The sequence below is a fragment of the Dermacentor variabilis genome, unplaced genomic scaffold (genome assembly GCF_050947875.1).
Source record: "Dermacentor variabilis isolate Ectoservices unplaced genomic scaffold, ASM5094787v1 scaffold_18, whole genome shotgun sequence".
Classification (NCBI taxonomy): domain Eukaryota; kingdom Metazoa; phylum Arthropoda; class Arachnida; order Ixodida; family Ixodidae; genus Dermacentor; species Dermacentor variabilis.
In genome coordinates, this window is record NW_027460346.1 from 1,093,014 (window position 1) to 1,104,629 (window position 11,616).

General features: G+C 41.0%; 1 long non-coding RNA gene across 1 annotated transcript; it reads left to right on the forward strand.

The window, feature by feature from the left end:
* Nucleotides 1–100: 100 nt before the first annotated feature.
* Nucleotides 101–8,629, forward strand: LOC142568270 (uncharacterized). The gene is made up of 2 exons (XR_012825401.1): nt 101–363; nt 1,708–8,629. It is a non-coding gene; the product is annotated as an uncharacterized LOC142568270 (long non-coding RNA).
* Nucleotides 8,630–11,616: the final 2,987 nt, after the last annotated feature.

The following is an 11,616-nucleotide window of genomic DNA, read 5'->3' on the forward strand; positions in this document are numbered from 1 at the left end:
TGAATCCTTCAATGACACGGACGCCCTGCAACAAACTAATAGAATAACTTATAACTTCCGAGCACTGAGAACAAGATTAACGCTTACAAAAAAAAAAAAAGAAAGATTGGCTTTGCTAGTTTCTGTTTCGGTTTCTGATGCATGAAGCGCCACCTGCTTCCTGAAAAAAGTGCCATGGCAGCTTCCTGTTTACTTTTCGAAGTTGGCGTAACTAATGCAGCTGAGTGTGGCTGAGTCTCGAAGCTTTCGTGTGCCGTTATGCATAACGCAATCTCATTGAATAGATGCTGTGAGTATTTGTGGAGCCTCTAGAAAGTCCTGCATCGATACGTGTGTGTCTTTGTATACGCGCCATCTCTGGAGGTAAGCAAACCCTCTCAGCCAGCTTGCGCCGACCTTCGTTGCAAGGGCAATATTTGTAATTTAATACATGCTTTATCGGTATACGGCTGCATCTGACCGCCACTTTCTTATAGGCCTGATGAAAAGTGGTATTGAAACCACTACATGGGTACTACCGTAACCGTAATCTCTACCGTAATCTACCGTAATCTTAACCTGCGTTTTCATTTGCTTCAGTTCTAGTTCGATTTCAAAACAAAATCCCATTAGTTGGTACTCATCGTACATTATATGCTTAGCATGTTGGCTTCGCCCGATTTGTCTAGAATAATATATATATCATCGCCTTATAACAGACACGTCGGTATCGGAGAAGCTCGCAGGTGGGTGTGCCGTTTTTACTGCCTAAAGTACGTATGAACGACGTAGATAATGACACCTAGTGATTCCTAAATAACTTAGAGTAAAGAAATGCTGTGTTGCTGCGAAATTTTAGTAATAAAGCAAAGATACGCCTGAAATGTTTTTCAGTGAAGTATTCGTGCACATACTTGGGGACGTATTCTGAAACGTTCCACTTCGGCGATAGTTTGCCTAGGCAACAATTTCGCCTTCAGGCGCGCGCTGAGATGCTAAAATTGCATAACAAAATACAAATTGCATAGCAAAATACAGTGGTGACTACCAGCTGATGCTTTTTGCGGGAATTACCAATATATGTAGCAATCAAAATGCAAGAAAAAGTAGCAACAGAAGAAAAAAAATTAAACACCTGTGAGTTTATTCAACCATACACTTGTGCATATATATGTGCTCACAGGTAGTTCTAGCTTTCTTTTATTGTGTGCGTGTTTTGCTGCACTACCCAGATACCATTCCATGATGACCGACCAACAAGCCCATATTGACACCCTTGTCAATTTCATTTCTAGTACAACAGGCTTTTTTCAATATGTTCCTCGGGATTTTGGGCATACTGTTGCCCTCATTGCCACGGCTGCTAGCAGCACGTGTGTCCTAAGGTTCCGTATTCATAACAAGCAGCTTCCACAGGATATAAAATCGTTGTTTACTGGTTTCGCACCATTCGAATGTCGGTCACGGAAAAAGAATTTTGAAGATTGTATGTGCTAAACGACTTCAGCAGGCATGTCTCCACAGAGATTACCTCAGCGTGCAGATGTTTGATCAGTATGAGCCGTGCGTCGCAAGGAATCTTCTGTGGAGGCACCTGCACTTAGCTGATCAAGCCACCAAGTTCCTTTGGCAACCTCAAATAAGACTACTACGGGCTCACGTGGACAAGAATTGACAGAAAGCAACAAGTGATGTCTACGTTTCTGAAGGTTTCATCCTTCCCAACAGTGTGTGCAAAGTTCTTGGCCTCGGTCCAAAATTTGCCCAAGCTACCAGCTGGACTAAACCGGAACTTCCCTGTCCATCATAAGTAAAGTGTCCAGAAGAGCCCCGCAAGAAGATGGTGTGAGGATGAACTCGGAAGGTTTAGATGCCCTGTTATGATGTAAGCCCCAACCTTCTAAGTTACCTGTAAAATGTGTAGTGTTAACTGAAGAATAATTCATTGTGTGTTATACCAGCTGACAAAGAGGGTGGTTTTGCAGTTTTTTCCTTTAAATGTTTCTTGGAAAAAGCCAGTCAAGCAATTTCTGCAGTGTTGAATGAGCGCAAGCATGTATCACTTATGAAAGCAGCAGCGAAACCAAGTGAAATTTACAGAAAGTTTAATCTCGATAAACTAAGGAAAAGTTCAGAGATGTAATTTTTAGTAAGTGCACAAGGAGGATGTTCCTTTTCAGGTCATAATTTTCGAAAGGAGTACCTGGCAGAAGCAAGCTGCCCTGTACCTGGTTTCAAAGCTGAACGTTAAATTGATGACCAGTTTCTTGTAAAAGGTTCTGACAAATCCTTGATTTTGTTAGGTTTCACGGCAAAAAGGCCTTCAAGGCCTTCTCAGCTAAGGTCAGAGAATTATATTATTCTATCCTGCTCAATGACCTTATTCAATGTGTCGAGGATTGTATTGACAAATATGGTGCCGTAAGGCTTTCACAGGAAGCAGGTTGTTTCAGTAGAAGGGTATTTAGAATTATGGTGTTTTTACATGTCGTCAACATTTGCACAGTGGAACAATAGGCTGCATCTGCAGAAGAAAGGCATTTGCATAGGGTTGTGTCTGGCTCCCGTCTTTAGCAACCTATATTTAGCACAATTAGATAGGCACATATATGACCACCTCACGGGACTAACAGTTTTTCAGCGAGCTTTTAGATTTGTCAACAATTTTTTAGTGTATCTGGATTTCCCTAGTAATAGTTTTCTAGAAAAATGTCCTGATGTCTAAGAGTTTTTGCGAGTGTTTGAGACCTCTTGAAGTGCAATACGTTTCAGTTTCTTGACTTTCAGTTCATCTCTACTGATAGTAGGACTTGCTGGGCTTACAGTCCATGAGCTAAGAAACCCCTTCTCCAATTTCGTTCAGCCCATTTGAATTTGGTGAATAGGGGCATAACTAACTAATAGGGATGGCTTTCTGCCCACTGCTGCGCATGTGGATGTAGGCCGAAATTCAAAACATGTTTTATCGTTGCAAAACACAGAGACCGTGTTACACGTGAGATAATCAAAGCGGGACAAATTCTACGTTTAAAGAATGGTTGAATCAGCACCCCTCTATTGCTCTCACTGACGAGGAGATCAGACACCTCGGGCTATCACCACGTTGAATTTTGTGTGGCTTTGTCGTGGCGTTCTAAGTATGGTTGGTGGGCTATTGTGTGACTATAAATAGCGATGCTTTCTGAAAAGAAAATAAACAGTTGGAAGTTCAGCACTCCGTTCTCTCTTCTATCCCTTCTGGTGGCTTTGCGCTGTTAACCTGAGTTTGAAGCATAATTTATCAACAAGCCCAATCTTAAACCCTTCGTAACTAACATGTGTTTCAAAAACATCCTGATGAAAACCAGTTTCCAGCAACAGGCTGCAAGTCTTAAGGAGGCTGGTTACCCTAACCATGTGTTGGTGTCAATGGCAGAAAGGCTGCTCAAACAGGAACGTTCGAGACGATGCCTCCGTGCAAATGCAAGAGCTAGCAGCCGTGACCAGGTGAAAACCGCTGTGATTCAGTATATACACCAGATATCACATAGCCTGAAAAAGATAGGAAGCCAAGGTAACGTGCGGGTGTTTTTTCAGCTCCAAATAAGCTAAGCACCTTGTGTAAAACCACTGACCCAATAAGGACAAAAAAGCCGGTTTGCGGTAGAATCGCAAAGATGAGTTCGTCGGATGCGCTGTAGGAGTGGTCTATCATATTCCACTGTCATGCGGTAGATGCTACATAGGCCAAACCGGAAGATGCATTAATGAACACTTAAGAGAGCACAGAAATATAGTGTATCAGGTGATGATTTTCTTGCTTTGCATTGCAATACATGTCCATGTCGCCCTCTTCTAAATGACACCGCTGTTATATACAGGGATAAGCACAAGTGTGTAAAATTAATAGTAGAAACTGGGCAAACCCTCTCGGCCGCTGACCAATGTATCAGCGAACTATCACTATCATTGTCCGTGAGAAAGTTAGATTATTTGCGCATGCCATGAAAGTTGACTGCATTTGCAATGGATCATTTAGGTTTCTTGGTGTTTTCTTGTTGTACCGGTTTTAGACAGTGGTGGCTCTACTCATGAGCCATATATACAGTCGACTTCCATTAATTTGATCACCTCTCTGGGGTTTTACTTGCCAAAACCAGTTCTGATTATGAGGCATGCCCGTTAATTGATCCTGACGTGACCATTGAGACTGGTTGAATTGAACAAAAGGCATAAAAGAACATTGAAACATGCCATTGCTTCACTTTACAGTATTTGCCTTTAAAATTAACTTTGGCCGCGTTTCAGTTTAGCGCTACACCTGCAACCATCAACAGCTACCAACTCGCCCAGTTTACTATTTTTCTTAATTTTAGCTTCACTGCAATACAGCCATGTTATGCATAGAACCATACCAAGCAGGGAAAGATGCCATTGTTGCAAGACAGCACGTGTTCCCTAGTTTACGTACATGCACATGTGCAGTCTCCAGTCACAGTATGAGCACCAAGACGCCTAATAGGTGTATGGGCAGGCCTTCAGAGTTTGATATATTCACACTCTTTTGTTGGCTTTTAACATCTCCTCGGCTTATCGCAGTTTTTTCAACTTACTGCCTTCTTTTTTGCTAGCTTTCCCAAAACACATGATTGTTTTCCACTTCTCTGTGCACGGCACATTTACTTAAAGAACACATACTAGGCCTCATTAATGGTCTCATATACGAGACATGCATGGAAGGTGAAAAAAGGACTCAAATCACCACTGAAACGTAAGAAACAGCTCTGAATGGCTGCCAGTATGCTTATTAGGTGGCTAGGTGCTCCTACTGTGACAGGAGACTGCATGCCTGTATAATCAAGGAACACGTGCTATGTCCTGTGACAGTGGCCCTTTTCCATTCTTGGTGTGCTTCACCACAGTAAGTTGCATATGCTTCAGCGCTTAACACAGCTGTATTTGGGCGAATCTGACCAGTGAGGTTCGAATTATCTGACGAAGGCCAATTTTGAGATTGAAATAACAGAAGTTTGGGCTAACAGAAACATATTTCATTAAATAAAAAATCAACAAAACTTTACTTAAAAGGGGTGACTGACTACTTCTATATCATTAATATATATTAAAAATGACAAGAGGCCAAGCATGCTGCTTTGAGGAACACTGGAAGTAACTAGCACTTCATGGGAAGGGCAATCGCTTATGCTGACAAATTGTTTGTGCTTAGTTAAGTATGCAGAGATTCAGCCAATTAAGTATGGCAGAAGATTTGTGATTTCGAGCTTCTCAATTAGTTTTGAGTGTCAAACAAGCTCAAATGCTTTTCTGTCTGCAATACAGGAATATAGCATCAATCTGGCCAGGTTTATCAAGAATGCTAGCAAATGCTTGCATGTATAAACCCGTGATCCAACTTCCAATAAATCGTTGAAAGTACCACTTGTGTGTGGTCTCTTCTCTCGTCTGTCTTGTGTATGGTTTCTGCGCTAAGCACTAAAAAAATGTTGTACCAACAATGTTAAAAGTCCACCCTTGCAATGTAAAGTTTCTTTTTTTTTTTCGAAAATATTCCACACTTCTCTGAAATGTGAACATATTTGTTATTCAATATTCAATAGGTCAGTTTCGTCAAATATCCATATTTAATTCTATCCAGAAATATCAGAATATGAAAACCCCTACTACACATGGGCCTTGAGTGGAGCAGTATGGCCTTAAATGCGTGTAATCAATGCTACTTACAGGGGACACAAGAGGTGAGTCTGGGGTTTTATGTGCAAAAACCACGACATGATTATGAGACACACAATAGTGGGGGACTCCGGATTAATTTTGACCACCTGGAATTCTTCAATGTGCATTCAATGCATGGTAAACAGGTGTTCTTGCATTTCTTCCCCGTGGAAATGCAGCTGCTGCAGTCGGAATTTGATTCCGCGCCCTTGGGATTAGCAGCACACAATGCCAAAGGCATTATGGCGGGTTTTGAAACACGAGAGGTGGAAAAGAAACCGCGGAAAGCTTTAGAAGAGATGTTTTTTAGATTGTTTGACACATGTAATGCCAGTCACAACCAGGCTTCTGGTCAACTGATAAGTTTGTAAATGAGAGTGACTGAAAGGTAATAGTATCTGCCGCACCAAGAGGACATCAGGAACATGTTCACATTGTCCAAATGATAATTTTTACAGCCTCAATTGAGAAAACAAATCTGTTGGCTGCCTAAAGGCGAGGCATCCCTACTGCGCGACTAGAAATTAATAAGCAAAGCAAAAAAGTACCTGCTCTATATGTCCACTCAGGAACTGCAGTTCCCTTTGAGAATGGTCACCACATGCACCTGACTTTCTCCCTAAAGATTCTAGTGTGTGTAATGATTGACAGAAAAGGAAGATTTGATAACTTCTAATTGCGTGTTCTCCAATTGAATACAAGTCCAAATGGTCAACAACTATTTGATTTACATTTGACATTTTGAACATTCGCACAGCACAAGCCATACTCGAGAAGAACACCATCAGTGCAGATTGTGAAACACCTGACGAGTAGGGAAAAGAAAGCTTCGTTTTCAGGGCTCTGAAATTATTTTGAGTTTTGTGCAAGTGCACCGTCAGTAGCGTACCTTCTGGTGATCATCAAGGGTTCAGCATTTAATATATCTGCTCTTACCAACACTAACAATACGAGACATTCCTCTAACAATTCTTTCCTTCCTCAGATAAACACTAATTGTCAATGTTTACTGCTCTTTTATGGTGATTAAACACTAAATTAAACCACCCCCTATTAAAGCCTGCCGCACAACATTAACATTCAAGAGAGATATGAAGAAATATTTACTATCGACACTACTGGCTACAGACTCATTACTACGAACATATATTATATACAAATTTATTTTACCACTTTCAGTGCTTCTGTACTTGCCTAATGTATCGCTTTTATTCTCTATATCCCATTGTCTTTATTTTTTCCTTCCTTATTTTTAGAAATTTTAAGTTTTTTGTCGCACAATATATATTTCACTTGTACTTTGCATATTGTAAGCATATTTTTGTTTCTAATTATCTCGTACATTAACCCTGTGTTCTTTGATATGTGTCATCCCTATGTTTCCATAACGTGCCAATTACTACATTTTTATTTATTCATACACATCATCTATTTCATTTGCTTGCATTTGTAAGCACCTTCCTTGTATTTGATTACTTGCTTCATTAACTTCGTGTATTCTGATGTGTATCACTGCTATGTTGCCATAATGTATTCATTACTATATTAACTACTAATAGGTCCCACTGACAGTTTTTGTAACTCTGGGACCTCCATCTGTACTAATGATGAATGATGAAATAAAATTTAGGTATTCTGCATAAATTGTGTAATTATTAGGTATTAAACATCACCATTGCTAGATGTCACAGCGGCACCACTTCCCAGGTTTTGAGCCACCTCTAGTAGAACGAACAAGTGATCTTTTTTCATGAAGTGGATTGGCTTCCCACATGACATCATTAAGAATACGCAAAGCAAGCCTCCTCATTAAGCTTATTTTTAGTAGGATATGAAGGCACAGTAATTGATGTACCTGTAAAAGTAAACACACTAATGTAAGACATGTAGATGTTTCTTGAGTCCAATGGTAGACTTGCCTGAGATAGCAGATTGTCTGCCACTGTTGTCTACACACATACTATTGACTAAGAAAGTTTACGGACCACGGGATCTCAGAAAACGCTAAATATCCGAGCAGCCTTTAAAAGTAGCCAGTAAAACCGTACATCACAATGTTCGCATATACTAGTAGAGTCTGGAAATGGGAATACCAGGCTTCGTTTTGAGGCTGCGGAGATATTCAGCTTTTTGCGAGATCCCTCCATTCGTTAACTTTTTGGGTCGATAATACATTTGTATGTGTGTGGTAGGGAAGGTATGAATTAGAAAGTTTCCCCAAAAAATCAGGGCTTTGCTATAGATGTGCCAGGCTGTAGATGTGCAGGCAAAAAGTGAAAAAGAATGCAATAATGTTTAACAATAGCACAGTGACAACAGCAACCAAAGCAAAGCAGCAGAGGGGTACATGTGGTGGCAGAAACTTGCACTGTATCTATTGCACTTATATTCTTGTACTGCAGGTGAGTGCAGAGAGTAAGTTACCGCGACTGCACACTGTACAAAACATAAGCGCTCTATGTAAACTTCGTTTTGAGGCCTTCATCACCACAATAACAAAAAAAAGCTGCATCTCTAAGTGACACAGGAACACACTAGGTTCAAGTAAACTGCAAGTAGCCAACACTACTGTCATTGTACGATGTTGTGTCCAATGAGGCAGGACATAGCCAAGGCCACATAGAATAAAAGTGACATTGGAGAGGAAAGGCTTTAGAGGAGGGTAATTTTTAACCACTTGCAGCTCTTTATATAGCATGGTGACATGAAGCTTTTTTTGAGTAACCATTCGAGGAGAGATACTGTGTACGTGTAGGTAACACACAACTAAAATAGTTTCAGGGACCCTTTGGGTGATGAGGTTAACATTTAGTCTTTTTTTTTCTTTATGCACCCACAAGGTTCTGTTACACATGTACAGTTTTTCCGTGAACATTTTTTTTCCTTATCAATTTGTGTTGTACCTGTTTTTTCACCAATAAACTTCCAGTTGTGAATAGGTGCTCGTGTGTGTTCCTTACTTTCCTTGTACGATTTTGTTCTGTTTTCTTTAACTTCAGTCTTTCCTCAGCGGCAATGCTGATGTCATTGTTATTGATTTCTAGTGCTTTAAGCTAATATGGCCAGTCCTACACAATAGAGAAAAAGTGAAATAAAGAAATGCGCAAGATATGCATGCTGGGATGTGAAGTGATTGCTTACGATGGGGCAGGGTGGACACCTTAGGGAATGATGGCTGGAACAATGTTATAATTATTTTCTTTTTCACACTTTCTCATTGGTCTCAGCAGCATTCTGCTTACATTATCATCAGCAGGTCTACCAGTAAATGATAAACAAATTCTGACATTATACCAGCTAATAACTGCCTTGCTCAAGATGGACAACTGAGCTATTTCATGATAGGAGTGTTTGAAAACTTGCATCAATACTGACTGAACGAAATGCTATTTTGCTTCAGCTACCTAGAAAGAACTAGCATTATTGGGGTTGATCTCTTGATATGTCTTATGGTAAATGAATGGAGGTGCATTTGCCCATTTAGAATGAGAATAGTGGAAATTAATGGGACATTGAAAAGACACTTCAATATTCCGACGGTTGTTACAATTATGAAGGGGATGACAGTTCCCGTAGCATTACTGTTCTGCTTACCATTTAAAAGTTACCAGCTTACTGCTGTGGTTTGGACATTAAACTCTACATTCGACCTCACATTGGGTGTTGTTGTTGCACCTGCCTTGAACCCCACCCTTTCCATGCATATGAGGTGTGTTGAAAAAGAAACCGAACTTTTGCTATAACAGCTTTGCTGCTTATGGTACATCTTCAGTGCTGTCCCCTTCAAAGTAGTCCCCTCTACTGGCAATGCACTCTTCCCATCTTTTCTTCCATTTTTTGGAAAGCCTCCTGGAATGCAATTTCTGGAATGGCATGCAGGTCTCTTCTCGCATTGTCCTGGATCTCCTCTAGGATTTGGAAAGGGTCTAGGTCCGGAGAATATGGTGGGTGGGGCACAAAAGGAGTGTGGTGTTTCGCTAAGTAGCTGCAGACAAGGAGCCACATGTGAGCCAGGGCATTGTCATGATGCAACATTCAAGCCTGATTTTCCCACAATTCAGGCCTCCTACTGCACACACAATCTCTCAAACATGTTAGGGTTCCCTGGCAAACTTTTTTGTTTACCATCTAACCATGTGGCACAAATTCCTGATGGGCAATGCCTTTGCAGTCAAAAAACACAACCAACATCACTTTCATTTTTGACCGACTCATGCGTGCTTTTTTTGGACGAACAGAACCTTTGGCCACCCACTGCGACGACTGCACTTTCGTTTCAACATTGTAGGCATAAACCCATGTCTCATCGCCTGTTATGATGTTCTTAAGAAAGTTTTCATCGTCATTGGCAGCGGCAAGCATTTCCTGGCTTATTTCAACACGGGTCTGCTTCTGTGCACCAGACAACAAACGTGGCACAAATTTTGCACTGACACGACGCATCCCAAGTTTGTCACTCAAAATTTCATGACATGATCCTACGCTGATACCCACGTCATCAGCGGCTTTTCAAACAGTCAAACAACGATTTCCACGAATCATAATTCGAACTCTCTCGATGTGGTCATCATCTGTGGATGTGGAAGGTTGTCCAGGCTTGGGATCGTTACCGACCAACATTCTTCCCTCTTCAAAACGCTTGAACCAATCATAGCACTGCGTGCGACTCATATAGTCCTCCCCGTATGCTTGGCTAAGCAACTGAAATGTCTCTGTGAAAGTTTTCCCAAGTTTATAGCAGAACTTCACACACACACACTGTTCTTCCAATTCCTTCATTGTCACTTTGGCACCAATCCGAAGAGCAGCTTGTTCATGTGCTCACTTCAGCGGCTGTAGCTAGCCAAATAACAGCCAGAGCGAAACGCAGCGAATGGCAGTTTGTTGTCTAAACCTGCCGCTACATGCGCTCAGTAGCCGCAGCGCGCTCCCTCTGCTGATTGGCACGCTATTTCAAATGTTCGGTTTCTTTTTGAACCCACCTTGTATATATTACTGTACACACACACACACACACAAAAACCTTGAGTCGTAAGTGAGCACTGTGTCTGTCCCCTTTCCTTTTCCAATCAGTTGACACTGTTTTTGTTCTAAATACCTTCTAGGTAGTAGGCCATCAAGAAACTGTCTTGAAAGTGCCCTATATTATCTGTGTTGTAGAGTCCAGTTTGTCAGTCCACCTAAATTTAGCATTGTTTATAAATTCTGCTTAAGTGCTTCAAGATTTTATGTATTCTGTACACTTCTGCAGGTCAACACGACCACATATTTCATGTAAGTAAAAGTTACTATGCAGAAAATGCTTGTTTTATTTGAAGACTAAGCAGTTTAAGTGATAATGCATGTCCTGACTAGGTAAAGTTAATGGAAAGTGACCAAACATATTTTTCATGAAAGAAAGGCTATGTATATGTACTACAGGTAATACAAACCTCTATTTGCATGCCGCTGCTATAGCTCCCATGACCAGTGTGACTTGCTTTCTGTAAGCAGTACAGGCTGTACAGAGCTGTCAAGTCAGCTAGTCTTTAGCCTATCTAGATTGCTTTCCTGGTGCTTTCATGTATACAAACCAGAAGGCCGCCTTCTACAGTATTATGCTGAAGATTATAAACGGTTGCCTGACACTTTGCCTTGCAATGTTCACAGGCATTCGGCTTACCAGGAGGCATCATTTGTGTTGGCAACAGTAGGTGAGAGGTAAATAAAAAGTAAAGTACACATTAATTTAAAAGCCTTCATCTTCACTACATTGTGCAACATGATGCCTTTCCAAAGGAATGTAGCCAGTGCCATCTGCAAGCACATTGCTCACCAGCTGCAGTGGCTTCATATCGACACAGGTGACACGCAAAGACATCATTGTGCTTGAAGTGAGGTGCATGTAAAGCACCACAATCCAATAAAACTGCTCATCTTTTATAC